At 43.1% G+C, this 22,279-nt stretch overlaps 1 long non-coding RNA gene across 1 annotated transcript; it reads right to left on the bottom strand.

The window, feature by feature from the left end:
- Positions 1-1,681: 1,681 nt before the first annotated feature.
- On the bottom strand, positions 1,682-21,708 carry LOC141146199 (uncharacterized). Its single transcript, XR_012244760.1, has 4 exons — positions 21,478-21,708; positions 4,993-5,103; positions 4,779-4,846; positions 1,682-2,505 (listed from the first exon to the last, which is right to left on the bottom strand). It is a non-coding gene; the product is annotated as an uncharacterized lncRNA (long non-coding RNA).
- Between the last annotated feature and the right edge of the window lie 571 nt (positions 21,709-22,279).

Below are 22,279 nucleotides of genomic sequence, written 5' to 3'. Positions count from 1 at the left end.
CATCATTTGTTCTAAACCCGTACCGATACATTGAGTTCCTTTACCACTAAACCGTCTTTTCTGGTGCTAGTTCACAGCCAAGGTTAAGGTACAGAGCCTTGAAAAAGTATTCATACCCCTTGAAATTTCCCACATTTTCTCATGTTACAACCAAAAACGTAAATGTATTTTATTGGGATTTTATGTGATAGACCAACACAAAGTGTCACATAATTGTGAAGTGGAAGGAAAATGATAAATGATACAAATAAATATGTGAAAAGTGTGGGGGGAGGGGCATTTGTATGGCGCCCCCCGGAGTCAATACTTTGTAGAACCCCCTTTCTCTACAAGTCTTTTTGGGGATGTCTCTACCAGCTTTGCACATCTAGAGAGGGACATTTCTGCCCATTCTTCTTTGTAAAATATCTCAAGCTCTGTCAGATTGGATGGAGAGCGTCTGTGAACAGCAATTTTCAAGTCATGCCACAGATTCTCAATGTGATTTAGGTCTGGACTGTGACTGGACCATTCTAACACATGAATATGCTTTGATCTAAACCATTCCATTGTAGCTCTGGCTGGATGTTTTGGGTCGTTGTCCTGCTGGAAGGTGAACCTCCGCCCCAGTCTCAAGTCTTTTGTAGACTCTGACAGGTTTTCTTCTAAGATTGTCCTGTATTTGTCTCCATCCATCTTCCCATCAACTCTGACCAGCTTCTCTGTCCCTGCTGAAGAAAACCATCCCCACCACATGATGCTGCCACCACCATGTTTCACGGTGGGTATGGTGTGTTCAGGGTGATGTGCAGTGTTAGTTTTCCCCCACACATAGCGTTTTACTTTTAGGCCATAAAGTTGAATTTTGTTCTCCTCTGACCAGAGCACCTTCTTCCACATGTTTGCTGTGTCCTCCACATGGCTTCTCACAAACTACAAACAGGACTTCTTATGACTTTCTTTCACCAATGTCTTTCTTCTTGTCACTCTTCCATAAAGGGCAGATTTGTGGAGAACACGACTAATAGTTGTCCTGTGGACAGATTCTCCCACCTGAGCTGTGGATCTCTGCAGCTCCTCCAGAGTTACCATGGACCTCTTGGCTCTTCTCTGATGAAAGCTCTCCTTGCCCGGCCGGTCAGTTTAGGTGGACGGCCATGTCTTGGTAGGTTTGCAGTTGTGCCATACTCTTTCCATTTTCCGATGATGGATTGAACAGAGCTCCGTGAGATGTTCAAAGCTTGCCGACACCTCCAGCACTAAATGTATGTAATGGCAAGGAGTGCTGGGGTGTGCTGGAGCTTCTATTGTTGCTGGGGGGCTCTGTTGTTGGGGGAGGAGATATTGATGCAGATTGCTAGGAGATCTATTAATGTTGGGGGGGTCTATTGTTGCTGTTGGGTCTTATGTTGTTGGGGGGGGGGGTTATTGCTGGGAGGGATATACTGTTGAGGGAGGAGCCTACAGATGAAGGCTGCTGGGAGATCTATTGTTTCTGTGGGGCTATATTGTTGCAGGGGCTCTGGTGTTGCTGGAGGGATCTGTTGTAGCTGGTGGGGGATGTTTTGTTGTTGGGGGAGGGACTATAGTTGCTGGTTGCAGGAGATCTATTGTACTTCTTTTCTTGTTATCATTAACACATTCCTATAAATGACAATGATTCCTGATTCTGTATTCTCTAAAAAGGGTGGTACTGGGAGGGGGGGGGGGGGGGGGGTAGAATCAAGGGACAATGCTCGGAGGTGGGTAGGGGGCAGAGACAAGGGGTGACTTGCAATGGGGGAGTAGTACCTGACACCTATTCTCTGAGAAAAAAAGGCCCTGGGAAGAATAGGATATATCACAATAGAATAGAATAGCATGAATAGGATATAATATAAGGTATAGGATTTCTGATTTATTGTCTTCTTTTCTTTTACCATTTATAAAAAAAAAAAAAATATTTTCAGATTTTTTCTCTTTGTTTTTGTAGTGTCACATAAAAACTGTTTATTTTTTATTTATTCTTTTTTTTTTTTAAATTTGTAATAAACTCCCCTCCATGCATTATACCCGAAATATCGGCTGTAGAAAAAAGCTTTTTTAAAAAATAATTTTACCCATAGATTGCATAGAAATTAAAATACTTCTACCAGGCGGTGTTGCCACAAGAATAATGATTGATAAGTTATTTTGACACCATAAATAAAGACAAAATGATTGCGGAATATTCAGGTGGATAGATTGTGTAATGACTCTGGCCCATGGGAGGGGAGGGCCGGTGTGAGGGGTGAAGGACCTTGAGATGTCCATGTAGCCATCCCGAGATGTCCATGTAGCCATCCCGAGATGTCCATGTAGCCATCCTGAGATTTCCATGTAGCCATCCCGAGATGTCCATGTAGCCATTCCGAGATGTCCATGTAGCCATTCCGAGATGTCCATGTAGCGATCCCAAGATGTCCATGTAGCAATCCCAAGATGTCCATGTAGCGGTCGGTCAATAGCAATAGGTGGGATTGTAGTGATGAGTGACGACATGAACACCTGGTGGGAAGGAAACAAGAAGAAGGTTACTTTGTGTCATCCCCGTATACAATGGAACTGATTAGGAGATACAAAATGTCATAGAGAGAGTCACCAGGAATACTGAGCTCCATACTGTATGTCGGGCCACCACGATGGGGCCAATTAGGAAAACCCTGAGATGTTCTCCAGCAGCGTATCTGAAGCTGAGACCGGATCGGGGAAAACAAAAGTCCTCCATGCCGAGAGTGGTGTCGCTAAATCTGACGGTGAACCCTTCGAAGTGTCGGTCCAACCAATACTGACATAGGTGGAGTTTGGTGGGCGGAGTCACCCACTTTTTGTATACATTTTTGGTGGCTACAGCAGTGAGATCCCCATTCTATAGGTTCTGGTTCTGTTCCCACCTGCATGTCAGACTACAAATGACCAAATTACGCAAAATGAATCTATACATCTGTATATAAAGCCCTGATGAAGGGGGATCTTTGAGCCCCTGAATTGTGTTGGCTTTGTGACCTCTTATCATAAATAATACCATTTCTACTGGACTCATTCCAGAGCTCTCATCCCTCTTATGTCCTCCAGCCCTGCTGTACTCTGCGAGGTGCTGATGTCTGGTTATGTTCGGGTTCTTACACCTATTATTGGACCGGTGATATGTGAGGATGTTTTGTGCGGATCAGGGACATTTACCCGGAGAGTCCCAGAGATATTCAGTTTAGGGGCACTTCATTCAAAAATACAAACAGCCCCTCCAGGGGTCACATTCGGTGGTCGGTCTCAATGGACAATAGACCAAGGGTCTCTAACCTACAGCTCACTGCAAGACTGGCTGTGCCTGCTCACACGGGTCTTCAGGTCATCACATGGTCTCAATTTCTTCCCAACATCCACAACCCCCCCCTCCCCCCCAGTCTCCATCATGGGTTTCCCATGGGGCAGTCTGATGATATAAGTGGGACTCTGATATCAGGGGGTCATTGATGGGAGTCTAAAGTAGGTGGGACTCTGATGGGGACACTGATGTAATGGGAGTTGTGATGGGGCCCCTGGTGTAATGGGGGACTGATGGGGGCCCTGATGTAAGAAAGAGTCTGATGGGGATCCTTATGTAAGGGGGGCTCTGATGGGGACCCTAATGTGGGGGAGGACTCTGATGGGGACCCTGATGTCAGGAGGAGTCAGATGGGGATCCTTATGTAAGGAGGAGTCTGATGGGGATGCTGATGTAAGGGAGGAATCTGACGGGGACCCTTGATGAAAGGGAGGCTATGATGGGGCCCCTGATAAAATGGGGGATTGATTGGGGAACCTGATGTAAGGAGGAGTCTGATGGGGATCCTTATGTAAGGAGGAGTCTGATGGGGACACTGATGTAAGGGAGGACACTGATGGGAACCCTGGTGTAAAGACTAGGACATACGGGGGACTCTGATAGGGAGTCTGATGTAAGGGAGACTCTAACATGAGGGGAACTCTGATGGGGGCCCTGATTGTAATGGGACTCTGATGGGGACCCTGACGTAAGGGGGGACTCTGATGTAAGGGGGGACCCTGATGGGGACCCTGTTGTAAGAGGGGGCCCTGATGAAAAGACAGCAATGATGGGGCCCCTGATGTAATGGGGCAATAATTGAGGAGTCGGACTCTGATGTAAGGAGGAGTCTGATGAGGAGCTCTAATGGGGACCCTAATGTAAGGGGGGAATCTGATGGGCACCCTGATGTAAGGAGGAGTCTTATGGTGATCCTCATGTAAGGGGTGCTCTGATGGGCACTCTACTGTAAGGGGGGCTCTGATGGGGACCCTGATGTAAGGGGAGCTCTGATGTAAGGGGGGCTCTGATGGGGACCCTGATGTAAGGTACATTTGTTCTGTGAGATTGAGGCAAAAACAAATGTTATTTGTTTTTTTTCCTCTGCTGGATGCCATTCATTTAAAAAGTATAATACCGCATTTGGCCACTAGATGGCGCTAAGTATCACAGAAATTTCCTATTAAACGTAGAGCCATCTAGTGGTCAAATGTAGTAAGTATCTTAGCAATTTCCTAAGATGTTTAGTACCATCTAGTGGTCAAATGCTGTTATTTTTCCATTTTAAATCAATGAAAAACATTCAACCAGCCCGGGAACAAGCCAAATAACAATTATTTTTTGCCTCATTCACATGGAAGGGGTGTACATGAACTGTTCTCCTTTGCAGATACAAAGAATATATTGCCTTCATGTTCATCTGGTTTTGTCTAATCTTACACTGGGAATAACAATATATTAGTGATATCTGGGTTACCTATTGATTGATATGTGATGTCTTCATGGCGGAGGGGCTTTTGTTACAGCACATTTTTGCTTGCAGACCTGAGGAGAGAGAAGAGGAGAGAGAAGAGGAGAGAGAAGAGATCGGGTTTAGAGACGGTTTGGATGAGTACGTTGACCTGTCAGAAGTTGGCCTTCAGACTCTGCAGATATAAGACACAAATAAAGTGTAAGCTCTTGTACCGTACCCTGCAGCCCTTTGACTTTCGCCCCCGGCATGCACAACAATGTTGGTTGAAGGTGTCCCTCTTAGCGAGTCTTCGTAGTGCCAGACCTCGGTATCCAGATTCCCCCGACTTCTACAGAATCAAACACAGAATTATTTCCCGGTGATGATACATAACCAGCACAATTTACCATGGGAATCACAACTCCACTTTATTATCAAAAATTAATTTGCTCCTCCAACACCCCCTCCCCCTACAGCTTCCACAGCCATATACAGTATATATATATATATATATATAAAATACCACAGGATTTCAAGACACCCTCATCAAACAATTGATCCTACCTCTGCGTCAAAATTGTGTATATGCGGATGTTGATTCTATTTAAGCTGCCACTTTAAATGATTAGTATAAAAGCAATACATTTTACCAAAGAAAGAAAGGTAAATAGTAACGATAAATAACACCCGGTGATGACAAAGTGCAAATAGTGATACAAAAGTCCCAAATGTGAATAAATCCACAACATCCGCACTGATGGCCACTGGGGAGGCTGCATTGATGGCAGGGCCGATCCTAGGGTCACAGACGCCTGGGTGCAGAAATATTTCTGGCGCCCCCACAAAAGGGGCGTGGTCATCTTACCAACTCCTCCCCTTTACAAATGTTTCTATGGCAACGACACAAACACAGAGATGCTCCTCTTAGAAGTCTTCCTTACCTTGGGATCCTCCCATGATCTTTTAACAACAAACAGGAAGAGTGTACACTAATGAGACCTGGAGGGGGGTCTCTCTGATGCACACACAGAGGGCTGTCTGTTAGAAAGAGCCCCTAGACATAATACGGTCAAAGATGGCAGACATAATACAGGAGATGATCAGAGACTGCAGACATAATACAGGAGATGATCAGAGACTGCAGACATAGTACAGGAGATGATCAGAGACTGCAGACATAGTACAGGAGATGATCAGAGACTGCACACATAGTACAGGAGATGGTCAGAGACTGCAGACATAGTACAGGAGATGATCAGAGACTGCACACATAGTACAGGAGATGATCAGAGACTGCAGACATAATACAGGAGATGATCAGAGACTGCAGACATAGTACAGGAGATGATCAGAGACTGCAGACATAGTACAGGAGATGATCAGAGACTGCACACATAGTACAGGAGATGGTCAGAGACTGCAGACATAGTACAGGAGATGATCAGAGACTGCACACATAGTACAGGAGATGATCAGAGACTGCAGACATAGTACAGGAGATGGTCAGAGACTGCAGACATGATACAGGAGATGATCAGAGACTGCAGACATAATACAGGAGATGATCAGAGACTGCAGACATAGTACAGGAGATGATCAGAGACTGCAGACATAATACAGGAGATGATCAGAGACTGCAGACATAATATAGGAGATGATCAGAGACTGCAGACATAATACAGGAGATGATCAGAGACTGCAGGCATAATACAGGAGATGATCAGAGACTGCAGACATAATACAGGAGATGATCAGAGACTGCAGACATAGTACAGGAGATGATCAGAGACTGCAGACATAATACAGGAGATGATCAGAGACTGCAGACATAGTACAGGAGATGATCAGAGACTGCAGACATAATACAGGAGATGATCAGAGACTGCAGACATAATATAGGAGAAGGTCGGAGACTGTAGGACAAACCCCCCTCCATTAGTACAGACTCCACAGGACAAACCGCCCCACTCTCCATTAGTACAGACCCCCCCAGGACAACCCCCCTCCATTAGTACAGACCCCCCTAGGACAACCTCCCCTCCATTAGTACAGACCCCCCAGGAAACCCCCCCTCCATTAGTACAGACCCCCCCAGGACAACCCCCCTCCATTAGTACAGACCCCCTTAGGACAGACCCCCCTCCATTAGTACAGACCCCCCCAGGACAACCCCCCTCCATTAGTACAGACCCCCCAGGACAAACCCCCCTCTATTAGTACAGACCCCCCCAGGACAAAGCCCCCCCCTCCATTAGTACAGACCCCCCAGGACAAACCCCCCTCTATTAGTACAGACCCCCCCAAGACAACCCCCCCTCCATTAGTACAGACCCCCCAAGACAAACCCCCCTCCATTAGTACAGACCCCTCAGGACAAAGCCCCCCTCCATTAATACAGACCCCCCCAGGACAACCCCCCTCCATTAGTACAGACCCCCAGGACAACCCCCCTCCATTAGTACAGACCCCCCAGGACAAACCGCCCCCCTCCTCTCCATTAGTACACACCCCCCCAGGAAACCCCCCCTCCATTAGTACAGATCCCCTTAGGACAGACCCCCCTCTATTAGTAGAGACCCCGCCTCCATTAGCGTACATAAAAACACCCGGGCGGCAGCTGGAGAGGAGAGGACAGTGTGCAGCCGCGCCGCCCGGGTGGAGAGCAGATGGAGACAGGCTTGGACGGGAGTGAAAGACAGAGGAGGGGAACATGTGTCAGGCACCGACCACCCCCCCCCAGCGATGTTACTGTGCGGCTGGTCTCTCCCCACACAGAGACCAGCCGCTCCGATCTCCTTCTCTGACAGGAGGAGGGGGGGGATGCGCTGCCGCTTGAGCCTCGAAAACTACAGCGGCGGCTGTGACCTGCGGAGGGAGCCGCCTCTGGACACAGAGAGGAGGAGGAGGAGGAGGAGGGAGGGGAGCACTCTGGCGCTTCAGCGCCCACACCTCTCTGGTGCCCAGGTGCACTGCACCCCGTGCACCCCGTCTGGGATCGGCCCTGATTGATGGCCACTGGTGAGGCTGCATTGATGGGCACTGGTGAGGCTGCATTGATGGGCACTGGTGAGGCTGCATTGGTGGGCACTGATGAGGCTACATTGAAAAAACAAGTAGGTATGGATGATTAGCTGATTCGGTGGTTCAATGGGCCACTTACCTGGACTTGCCCCCTGGGCTTAAGGCTGCCAGTCCTCCCCTGGTTACACTATATAACGCCCAATGATGACAAAGTGCAAATAGTGATACAAAAGCCCCAAATGTGAATAAATCCACAACATAACAGGCGTATTCATCAGTCCATGAAAGTAAATCCAGATACTGTCCACACCACGCCATGTGTCACGCGTGTCACCGCTCCCCCATAAGATGTTCACTCACCAGCGGTATTTGCCCCACACTCTCATGCTTGGCAATAAGGCATTGTACCCCTCAGGGATATTAGTGGTCCACAGCCTATCCTCCACTCTCATGGATGAATGAGTAGTTCCCGTGTATAAAGAACATAAAAGGAGACTCCAATAGTGCAAAGACATCTGATAAGTTTATTTGTAATAGAATAAAAACAGGCCACAGGTTACATAGTTACATAGTTACATAGTAGGTGAGGTTGAAAAAAGACACAAGTCCATCAAGTCCAACCTATGTGTGTGATTATGTGTCAGTATTACATTACATATCCCTGTATATTGCGGTCATTCAGGTGATTATCTAATAGTTTCTTGAAGCTATCAATGCTCCCCGCTGAGACCACCGCCTGTGGAAGGGAATTCCACATCCTTGCCGCTCTTACAGTAAAGAACCCTCTACGTAGTTTAAGGTTAAACCTCTTTTCTTCTAATTGTAATGAGTGGCCACGAGTCTTATTAAACTCTCTTCTGCGAAAAAGTTTTATCCCTATTGTGAGGTCACCAGTATGGTATTTGTATATTGTGGGGTCACCAGTCCGGTATTTATATATTGTGGGGTCACCAGTCCGGTATTTGTATATTGTGGGGTCACCAGTCCGGTATTTGTAAATTGAAATCATATCCCCTCTCAAGCGTCTCTTCTCCAGAGAGAATAAGTTCAGTGCTCACAACCTTTCCTCATAACTAAGATCCTCCAGACCCTTTATTAGCTTTGTTGCCCTTCTTTGTACTCGCTCCATTTCCAGTACATCCCTCCTGAGGACTGGTGCCCAGAACTGGACAGCATACTCCAGGTGCGGCCGGACCAGAGTCTTGTAGAGCGGGAGAATTATCGTTTTATCTCTGCAGTTGATCCCCCTTTTAATGCCAATATTCTGTTTGCTTTGTTAGCAGCAGCTTGGCATTGCATGTCATTGCTGAGCCTATCATCTACTAGGACCCCCAGGTCCTTTTCCATCCTAGATTCCCCCCAGAGGTTCTCCCCCCAGTGTATAGATTGCATTCATATTTTTGCCACCCAAATGCATTATTTTACATTTTTCTACATTGAACCTCATTTGCCATGTAGTCGCCCCTCCCATTAATTTGTTCAGGTCTTTTTGCAAGATTTCCACATCCTGCGGAGAAGTTATTGCCCTGCTTAGCTTAGTATCGTCTGCAAATACAGAGATTGAACTGTTTATCCCATCCTCCAGATCATTTATGAACAAATTAAATAGGATTGGTCCCAGCACAGAACCCTGGGGAACCCCACTACCCACCCCTGACCATTCTGAGTACTCCCCATTTATCACCACCCTCTGAACATGCCCTTGTAGCCAGTTTTCAATCCATGTACTCACCCTATGGTCCATGCCAACGCACCTTATTTTGTACAGTAAACGTTTATGGGGAACTGTGTCAAATGCTTTTGCAAAATCCAGATACACCACGTCTACGGGCCTTCCTTTATCTAGATGGCAACTCACCTCCTCATAGAAGGTTAATAGATTGGTTTGGCAAGAACGATTCTTCATGAATCCATGCTGATTACTGCTAATGATATCGTTCTTATTACTAAAATCTTGTATATAGTCCCTTATCATCCCCTCCAAGAGTTTACATACTATTGATGTTAGGCTAACTGGTCTGTAATTCCCAGGGATGTTTTTTGGGCCCTTTTTAAATATTGGTGCTACATTGGCTTTTCTCCAATCAGCTGGAACCATTCCAGTCAATAGACTGTCTGTAAAAATTAGGAACAACGGTCTGGCAATCACCTGACTGAGTTCCCTAAGTACCCTCGGATGCAAGCCATCTGGTCCCGGTGATTTATTAATGTTAAGTTTCTCAAGTGTAATTTTAATTCCGTCCTCTGTTAACCATGTAGGTGCTTCCTGTGTTGTGTCATGAGGATAAACACTGCAGTTTTGGTTACTGAAGCCCCCCGATTCACTCGTGAAGACTGAGGAGAAGAATAAATTCAATACCTCTGCCATCTCCCCATCCTTTGTAACCAGATGTCCTTCCTCATTCTTTATGGGGCCAATATGGTCTGTCCTCCTTTTTTACTGTTTACATACTTAAAGAATTTTTTGGGATTTTTTTTGCTCTCCTCCGCTATGTGTCTTTCATGTTCTATCTTAGCCATCCTAATTGCACCCTTACATTTCTTGTTGCATTCTTTATAAAGTCTGAATGCTGTGGATGATCCCTCAACCTTGTATTTTTTGAAGGCCTTCTCCTTTGCTTTTATATGCATTTTTACATTGGAGTTAAGCCATCCAGGATGTTTGTTCGCTCTTTTAAATTTATTACCCAATGGGATACATTGGCTAATGCCCTTATTTAATATGCTCTTAAAGCAAACCCATCTCTCCTCCGTATTCTTTGTTCCTAATATTTTATCCCAATTTATGCCTTTTAGCAAGGTTTGTAGTTTAGGGAAGTTGGCTCTTTTGAAATTCAGTGTCTTTGTGTTCCCTTCATGTCTCCTATTTGTGTGATTTATACTGAAACTAATTGACCTGTGATCGCTGTTACCTAAATTGCCCCGTATTTCCACATCTGTGATCAGGTCTGTATTGTTGGTAATCAGTAGATCTAGTAATGTTTTATTTCTAGTTGGTGCGTCTACCATCTGACCCATAAAATTGTCCTGCAAGACATTAAGGAACTGGCGAGCCTTAAATGAATGCGCGGTTCCCTCCGCCCAGTCTATGTCTGGATAATTAAAATCCCCCATTATGATAACACTTCCCATCCTTGCTGCTAATCCAATTTGTGATAGGAGATCCGTCTCCACTTCCTCCCTCAGGTTAGGGGGCCTATAGCATACTCCCAGTATTATTTTCCCCTTAGCTTTATCCCTTTGGAGCTCTACCCATAAGGATTCCACCTCCTCTCTAGCCCCCTCAGTGATGTCATCTCTCACATTCACTTGTACATTATTCTTGATATACAGGCATACCCCTCCCCCTTTTTACCCTCTCTATCCTTGCGGTATAGGGTATACCCTTGAATGTTTGCCAGCCAATCATGAGAGCTGTTGAACCAGGTCTCTGAAATTCCCACAAAATCCAAATCCTCCTCGTACAACAGTATCTCTAGTTCACCCATCTTGTCCGCCAGGCTCCTGGCATTGGTGAACATGCCACATAGTTTAGACCGGTCGCATATTGTCCTCGTATTGGGTGTTTCAAGATTGCAACTAGGACTTGCTACTATACTCACCTTGTGTTTTTGTGCTTTGGTTAACTTACCACTAATGCCCCCAATACTACCCTCTGGAATATCTTCCGCGCTGGCTATCACTGTCTCTGGACCCTCCCCCCCATCGCCTAGTTTGAAAACCCCTCTAACTTTTTGGCCATCTTCATTCCCAGCAGATCTGCACCCTCCTTATTTAGGTGCAGTCCGTCCCTTCTATAGTACCGGTTACCGACTGAGAAGTCGGCCCAGTCCTCCAGGAACCCAAACCCCTCCTTACTACACCAGCTCTTCAGCCACTTGTACATGTAATGCACTCACATGTAGTCAAGCTGTAGTAAGCATATGGTAGAGAACTAAGAAGCCAACATAACATGACCGGGGCGGGCCCAGGGCATAACCTCCGTGTCTCACCCGACCACTGCTGCCGTCCTAGCGAGACGTCACTTCTGGTGCTACTGCTGTCTTGACCTCGGGGTCTCTTCCCTCTTGCCAAGAGGTCCAGACAGCAGTGGGCTAATTAGCACCTAATTAGTGAGGGTCATGCTGCAGCAGTACCAAAAAGAAAGGCCAACAGAGGTTTGCGCAGATAGGCTTACAGTACAGCAAGATGTGCTCGTTTAAGAGAAGGAGTTAAGAGCACAAAGCTTAACGTAGCACCAGAAGTGACGTCTCGCTAGGATGGCAGCAGTGGTCGGGTGAGACACGGAGGTTATGCCCTGGGCCCGCCCCGGTCATGTTATGGTTGGCTTCTTAGTTCTCTACCATATGCTTACTACAGCTTGACTACATGTGAGTGCATTACCTGTGGGCTGTTTTTATTCTATTTCTAATAAACTTATCAGATGTCTTTGTACTATTGGAGTCTCCTTTTATGTTCTTTATACACGGGAGCTACTCATTCATCCATGAGAGTGGAGGATAGGCTGTGGACCACTAATATCCCTGAGGGGTACAATGCCTTATTGCCAAGCATGAGAGTGTGGGGCAAATACCGCTGGTGAGTGAACATCTTATGGGGGAGCGGTGACACGCGTGACACATGGCGTGGTGTGGACAGTATCTGGATTTATCTTTCATGGACTGATGAACACGCCTGTTATGTTGTGGATTTACTCACATTTGGACTTTGTCATCATTGGGTGTTATATAGTGTAACCGGGGGAGGGCTGGCCTTAGGCCTGGGGGGGCAAGTCCAGGTAAGTGGCCCATTGAACCACCGAATCAGCTAATCATCCATACCTACCTGTTTTTTCAATGCAGCCTTATTAGTGCCCATCAATGCAGCCTGATCAGTGCCCAACAGCTCAGCCTCATCAGTGCAGCCTGATCAGTGCCCATCAATGCAGCCTCACCAGTGCCCAACAGCTCAGCCCGATCAGTGCCCAACAGCTCAGCCCGATCAGTGCCCATCAATGCAGCCTGATCACTGCCCACCAATGCAACCTCACCAGTGCCCATCAATGCAGCCTTACCAGTAGCCATCAGTGCAGCCTCATCAGTGCCATCAATGTAGCCTGATTAGTGCCCATCAATGCAGCCTCACCAGTGCCCATCAATGTAGCCTCAACAGTGCCAATCAATGCAGCCTGATCAGTGCCCATCCAATACAACCTCACCAGTGCCCATCAATGCAGCCTGATCAGTGCCCATCAGTGCAGCCTGATCAATGCCCATCCAATGCAGCCTCACCAGTTCCCATCAATGCAGGCTGTTTAGTACCCATCAATGTAGCCTGATTAGTGCTCATCAATGCAGCCTCACCAGTGCCCATCAATGCAGCCTCACCAGCGCCCATCAATTCAGCCTCACCAGTGTTCAGCAATTCAGCCTCAAAAGTGCCAATCAATGCAGCCTGATCAATGCCCATCCAATGCAGCCTCACTAGTGCCCATTAATGTAGCCTGATCAGTGCCCATCAATGCCCATCCAATGCAACCTCACCAGTGCCCATCAATGCAGGCTGATCACTGGGGCAGGGTAAATGGGGTGTATGGGGGGGAGATGGGATGAGGGGGTCAGCTGGGGGTGTCAGGGTCTCTCACCTGGAAGCTCAGCTTAGCTCAGCAGGTCCTTGCATGCCACAGCCTCCTCGGGGGGGGGGGGGGTGATGCTCCTGAGCCAGTCATGCGCCCTGCCTCCCTGGCGTGCCCTGTCTCTAAGACTCTGGGAGTTGTAGTTTCCTCTGCGCGGCTCTCAACACCGAGAGCTTCAGTGCGGACTACAACTCCCAGAATGCAACAGGGGAGGATATGATCTCCATGTATAATACATAAGGGAGGATATGATCTCCATGTATAATACATAAGGGGGATATGATCTCCATGTATAAATACATAAGGAGGGATATGATCACCATGTATAAATACATAAGGGGGGATATGATCTCCATGTATAATACATAAGGGGGATATGATCTCCATGTATAAATACATAAGGGGGGATATGATCTCCATGTATAAATACATAAGGGGGGATATGATCTCCATGTATAAATACATAAGGGGGGATATGATCTCCATGTATAATACATAAGGGAGGATATGATCTCCATGTATAATACATAAGGGGGATATGATCTCCATGTATAATACATAAGGGGGGATATGATCTCCATGTATAATACATAAGGGGGATATGATCTCCATGTATAAATACATAAGGGGGGATATGATCTCCATGTATAATACATAAGGGAGGATATGATCTCCATGTATAATACATAAGGGGGGATATGATCTCCATGTATAATACATAAGGGGGATATGATCTCCATGTATAAATACATAAGGGAGGATATGATCTCCATGTATAATACATAAGGGGGATATGATCTCCATGTATAATACATAAGGGGGATATGATCTCCATGTATAATACATAAGGGAGGATATGATCTCCATGTATAAATACATAAGGGGGGATATGATCTCCATGTATAAATACATAAGGGGGGATATGATCTCCATGTATAATACATAAGGGAGGATATGATCTCCATGTATAATACATAAGGGGGGATATGATCTCCATGTATAATACATAAGGGGGATATGATCTCCATGTATAAATACATAAGGGAGGATATGATCTCCATGTATAATACATAAGGGGGATATGATCTCCATGTATAAATACATAAGGGGGATATGATCTCCATGTAAAAATACATAAGGGGGATATAATCTCCATGTATAAATACATAAGGGGGATATGATCTCCATGTATAAATACATAAGGGGGGATATAATCTCCATGTATAAATACATAAGGGGGGGGGATATGATCTCCATGTATAAATACATAAGGGGGGATATGATCTCCATGTATAAATACATAAGGGGGGATATGATCTCCATGTATAAATACATAAGGGGGATATGATCTCCATGTATAAATACATAAGGGGGGATATGATCTCCATGTATAAATACATAAGGGGGGATATGATCTCCATGTATAAATACATAAGGGGGATATGATCTCCATGTATAAATACATAAGGGGAGATATGATCACCATGTATAAATACATAAGGGGGGATATGATCTCCATGTATAAATACATAAGGGGGATATGATCTCCATGTATAAATACATAAGGGGAGATATGATCACCATGTATAAATACATAAGGGGGGATATGATCTCCATGTATAAATATATAAGGGGGATATGATCTCCATGTATAAATACATAAGGGGGGATATGATCTCCATGTATAAATACATAAGGGGGGATATGATCTCCATGTATAAATACATAAGGGGGGATATGATCTCCATGTATAAATACATAAGGGGGATATGATCTCCATGTATAAATACATAAGGGGAGATATGATCACCATGTATAAATACATAAGGGGGGATATGATCTCCATGTATAAATACATAAGGGGGGATATGATCTCCATGTATAAATACATAAGGGGGGATATGATCTCCATGTAAAAATACATAAGGGGAGATATGATCACCATGTATAAATACATAAGGGGGGATATGATCTCCATGTATAAATATATAAGGGGGGATATGATCTCCATGTATAAATACATAAGGGGGATATGATCTCCATGTATAAATACATAAGGGGGGATATGATCTCCATGTATAAATACATAAGGGGAGATATGATCACCATGTATAAATACATAAGGGGGGATATGATCTCCATGTATAAATATATAAGGGGGGATATGATCTCCATGTATAAATACATAAGGGGGGTATAATCTCCATGTATAAATACATAAGGGGGGATATGATCTCCATGTATAAATACATAAGGGGGATATGATCTCCATGTATAAATACATAAGGGGGATATGATCTCCATGTATAAATACATAAGGGGGGATATGATCTCCATGTATAAATACATAAGAGGGATATGATCTCCATGTATAAATACATAAGGGGGATATGATCTCCATGTATAATACATAAGAGGGATATGATCTCCATGTATAAATACATAAGGGGGATATGATCTCCATGTATAAATACATAAGGGGGATATGATCTCCATGTATAATACATAAGGGGGGATATGATCTCCATGTATAAATACATAAGGGGGGATATGATCTCCATGTATAAATACATAAGGGGGGATATAATCTCCATGTATAAATACATAAGGGGGGATATGATCTCCATGTATAAATACATAAGGGGGGATATGATCTCCATGTATAAATACATAAGGGGGATATGATCTCCATGTATAATACATAAGGGGGGATATGATCTCCATGTATAAATACATAAGGGGGGATATGATCTCCATGTATAAATACATAAGGGGGGATATAATCTCCATGTATAAATACATAAGGGGGGATATGATCTCCATGTATAAATATATAAGGGGGGATATGATCTCCATGTATAAATACATAAGGGGGGATATGATCTCCATGTATAAATACATAAGGGGGATATGATCACCATGTATAAATATATAAGGGGGGATATGATCTCCATGTATAAATACATAAGGGGGGATATGATCTCCATGTATAAATACATAAGGGGGATATGATCACCATGTATAAATATATAAGGGGGGATATGATCTCCATGTATAAATACATAAGGGGGGATATGATCTCCATGTATAAATACATAAGGGGGGGGATATGATCTCCATGTATAAATATATAAGGGGGGATATGATCTCCATGTATAAATACATAAGGGGGGATATGATCTCCATGTATAAATACATAAGGGGGATATGATCTCCATGTATAAATACATAAGGGGAGATATGATCACCATGTATAAATACATAAGGGGGGATATGATCTCCATGTATAAATACATAAGGGGCATATGATCTCCATGTATAAATACATAAGGGGGGATATGATCTCCATGTATAAATACATAAGGGGGGATATGATCACCATGTATAAATACATAAGGGGGGATATGATCTCCATGTATAAATACATAAGGGGAGATATGATCACCATGTATAAATACATAAGGGGGGATATGATCTCCATGTATAAATATATAAGGGGGGATATGATCTCCATGTATAAATATATAAGGGGGGATATGATCTCCATGTAAAAATACATAAGGGGGATATGATCTCCATGTATAAATACATAAGGGGGATATGATCTCCATGTATAAATACATAAGGGGGGATATGATCTCCATGTAAAAATACATAAGGGGGGATATAATCTCCATGTATAAATACATAAGGGGGGATATGATCTCCATGTATAAATACATAAGGGGGATATGATCTCCATGTATAATACATAAGAGGGATATGATCTCCATGTATAAATACATAAGGGGGATATGATCTCCATGTATAAATACATAAGGGGGGATATGATCTCCATGTATAAATACATAAGGGGGATATGATCTCCATGTATAAATACATAAGGGGGGATATGATCTCCATGTATAAATACATAAGGGGGATATGATCTCCATGTATAAATACATAAGGGGGGATATGATCTCCATGTATAAATACATAAGGGGGATATGATCTCCATGTATAATACATAAGGGGGGATATGATCTCCATGTATAAATACATAAGGGGGGGATATGATCTCCATGTATAAATACATAAGGGGGGATATAATCTCCATGTATAAATACATAAGGGGGGATATGATCTCCATGTATAAATATATAAGGGGGGATATGATCTCCATGTATAAATACATAAGGGGGATATGATCTCCATGTATAATACATAAGAGGGATATGATCTCCATGTATAAATACATAAGGGGGATATGATCTCCATGTATAATACATAAGGGGGGATATGATCTCCATGTATAAATACATAAGGGGGGATATGATCACCATGTATAAATACATAAGGGGGATATGATCTCCATGTATAAATACATAAGGGGGATATGATCTCCATGTATAAATACATAAGGGGGGGATATGATCTCCATGTATAAATACATAAGGGGGATATGATCTCCATGTATAAATACATAAGGGGGGATATGATCTCCATGTATAAATACATAAGGGGGATATGATCTCCATGTATAATACATAAGGGGGGATATGATCTCCATGTATAAATACATAAGGGGGGGATATGATCTCCATGTATAAATACATAAGGGGGGATATAATCTCCATGTATAAATACATAAGGGGGGATATGATCTCCATGTATAAATATATAAGGGGGGATATGATCTCCATGTATAAATACATAAGGGGGGATATGATCTCCATGTATAAATACATAAGGGGGATATGATCACCATGTATAAATATATAAGGGGGGATATGATATCCATGTATAAATACATAAGGGGGGATATGATCTCCATGTATAAATACATAAGGGGGATATGATCACCATGTATAAATATATAAGGGGGATATGATCTCCATGTATAAATACATAAGGGGGGATATGATCTCCATGTATAAATACATAAGGGGGGATATGATCACCATGTATAAATATATAAGGGGGGATATGATCTCCATGTATAAATACATAAGGGGGGATATGATCACCATGTATAAATATATAAGGGGGGATATGATCTCCATGTATAAATACATAAGGGGGGGGATATGATCTCCATGTATAAATACATAAGGGGGGATATGATCACCATGTATAAATATATAAGGGGGGATATGATCTCCATGTATAAATACATAAGGGGGGATATGATCTCCATGTATAAATACATAAGGGGGGGGGGATATGATCTCCATGTATAAATACATAAGGGGGGATATGATCTCCATGTATAAATACATAAGGGGGGATATGATCTCAATGTATAAATACATAAGGGGGGATATGATCTCCATGTATAAATACATAAGGGGGATATGATCTCCATGTAAAAATACATAAGGGGGGATATGATCTCCATGTATAAATATATAAGGGGGGATATAATCTCCATGTATAAATACATAAGGGGGGGATATGATCTCCATGTATAATACATAAGGGGGATATGATCTCCATGTATAAATACATAAGGGAGATATGATCTCCATGTATAAATACATAAGGGGGGGATATGATCTCCATGTATAAATACATAAGGGGGGATATGATCTCCATGTATAAATACATAAGGGGGATATGATCTCCATGTATAATACATAAGGGGGGATATGATCTCCATGTATAAATACATAAGGGGGGATATGATCTCCATGTATAAATACATAAGGGGGGATATAATCTCCATGTATAAATACATAAGGGGGGATATGATCTCCATGTATAAATATATAAGGGGGGATATGATCTCCATGTATAAATACATAAGGGGGGATATGATCTCCATGTATAAATACATAAGGGGGATATGATCACCATGTATAAATATATAAGGGGGGATATGATATCCATGTATAAATACATAAGGGGGGATATGATCTCCATGTATAAATACATAAGGGGGATATGATCACCATGTATAAATATATAAGGGGGGATATGATCTCCATGTATAAATACATAAGGGGGGATATGATCTCCATGTATAAATACATAAGGGGGGATATGATCACCATGTATAAATATATAAGGGGGGATATGATCTCCATGTATAAATACATAAGGGGGGATATGATCTCCATGTATAAATACATAAGGGGGGGGATATGATCTCCATGTATAAATACATAAGGGGGGATATGATCACCATGTATAAATATATAAGGGGGGATATGATCTCCATGTATAAATACATAAGGGGGGATATGATCTCCATGTATAAATACATAAGGGGGGGGGGATATGATCTCCATGTATAAATACATAAGGGGGGATATGATCTCCATGTATAAATACATAAGGGGGGATATGATCTCAATGTATAAATACATAAGGGGGGATATGATCTCCATGTATAAATACATAAGGGGGATATGATCTCCATGTAAAAATACATAAGGGGGGATATGATCTCCATGTATAAATATATAAGGGGGGATATAATCTCCATGTATAAATACATAAGGGGGGGATATGATCTCCATGTATAAATACATAAGGGGGGATATGATCTCCATGTATAAATACATAAGGGGGGATATGATCACCATGTATAAATATATAAGGGGGGATATGATCTCCATGTATAAATACATAAGGGGGGATATGATCTCCATGTATAAATACATAAGGGGGGGGGGATATGATCTCCATGTATAAATACATAAGGGGGGATATGATCTCCATGTATAAATACATAAGGGGGGATATGATCTCAATGTATAAATACATAAGGGGGGATATGATCTCCATGTATAAATACATAAGGGGGATATGATCTCCATGTAAAAATACATAAGGGGGGATATGATCTCCATGTATAAATATATAAGGGGGGATATAATCTCCATGTATAAATACATAAGGGGGGGATATGATCTCCATGTATAAATACATAAGGGGGGATATGATCTCCATGTATAAATACATAAGGGGGGATATGATCACCATGTATAAATACATAAGGGGGGATATGATCTCCATGTATAAATACATAAGGGGGGATATGATCTCCATGTATAAATACACAAGGGGGGATATGATCTCCATGTATAAATACATAAGGGGGGATATGATCTCCATGTATAAATACAGAAGGGGGATATGATCACCATGTATAAATACATAAGGGGGGATATGATCTCCATGTATAAATACATAAGGGGGATATGATCTCCATGTATAAATACATAAGGGGGGATATGATCTCCATGTATAAATACATAAGGGGGGATATGATCTCCATGTATAAATATATAAGGGGGGATATGATCTCCATGTATAAATATATAAGGGGGGATATGATCTCCATGTATAAATACATAAGGGGGGATATGATCTCCATGTATAAATACATAAGGGGGGGATATGATCTCCATGTATAAATATATAAGGGGGGATATGATCTCCATGTATAAATACATAAGGGGGGATATGATCTCCATGTATAAATACATAAGGGGGGGATATGATCTCCATGTATAAATATATAAGGGGGGATATGATCTCCATGTATAAATATATAAGGGGGGATATGATCTCCATGTATAAATATATAAGGGGGGATATGATCTCCATGTATAAATACATAAGGGGGGATATGATCTCCATGTATAAATACATAAGGGGGGGATATGATCTCCATGTATAAATATATAAGGGGGGATATGATCTCCATGTATAAATACATAAGGGGGGATATGATCTCCATGTATAAATACATAAGGGGGGGATATGATCTCCATGTATAAATATATAAGGGGGGATATGATCTCCATGTATAAATACATAAGGGGGGATATGATGACTAATATTTGTAACGGGTTTAATATTTTCAATAAATAAACCTTTTTTTTGTTTAGATTGAATTCAATGGAGTTCCTCAGAAGGAGAATCATCACTCCTATCATCCGCCGTCTCTCCGTCACACACTGACTGCCACCGCCCGGCTCCGATTTTTAGAATCATTATATTATACAAACCTGTAACATTGTAATCATTATATATACATGATAGATAGATATTGATACATACAGCCCCTCCCCCCTGTACTCTGTCCTGGGAACTCACCTCTCCTCCTCCATACTTTCCAGTCCCCTTCCGATCACCATTAGATGGGGTCACCAGCAGAACGCAGACGATGAGAACCCCCAAGATCAGCAGAGTCCTCATAACTGACCCTCCCCCCGATCCTCACTACAGCAACAAGTCAGAAAGACGTCCAATGAGTGACCCCCACCGTCCGTATACCTCTCAGTACTGAGAGCAGTTCTTATATACCACCTTCCCCCTCCCCCTCCCCCGCCCATTTTCCTCCCCTATTCTACCTTGACTTTTGTCTTTTAATTCTATGGACATTTGTCACTGATAAGAATTATTACCGCATTGTGAAGAATACATTTATTTATCACAATGGTGCAGTGGGGGATGGGGGGGGGATGGTAGAGGCAGAAATTGATGGATGATTAGGAGTTCTTTTATTTTATTGGATTATATAAAGTAACAGATGAAGATCCGATTTATCAAACCCCCCGATGTACGCTCCCTGGGCCCATCCCCCCTCTCGGGAATGTAGTCAGGTACGGCTTGCCCGGGTCTCCGGGTTTCGGGACCCCCGACAATGTCTGTGAAGAGGAATACCGGATACAATGGAGGAATATGGATCTCAGTGGAGCTTCTACTAGATTATATGGGTGGGGGGGGAGGGGGTGCAGGGCAAAGAGCTTTGAAAAAGCGGAGCTCTGACCGCCGGACCCGGGGGGGGGGGGTTATAGTGTAACTTTTATTACAGCTCCAGGTGAGAGGTGAAGTGGCACCAGGACCGGGGCAAGGGGTGGGCAGGAGGGGCGGCTGTGCTGGGCATGGACAGGGG

Source organism: Aquarana catesbeiana, linkage group LG05 (genome assembly GCF_042186555.1).
Source record: "Aquarana catesbeiana isolate 2022-GZ linkage group LG05, ASM4218655v1, whole genome shotgun sequence".
NCBI classification, from domain to species: domain Eukaryota; kingdom Metazoa; phylum Chordata; class Amphibia; order Anura; family Ranidae; genus Aquarana; species Aquarana catesbeiana.
This window is presented reverse-complemented; position numbering and strand designations above follow the sequence as displayed.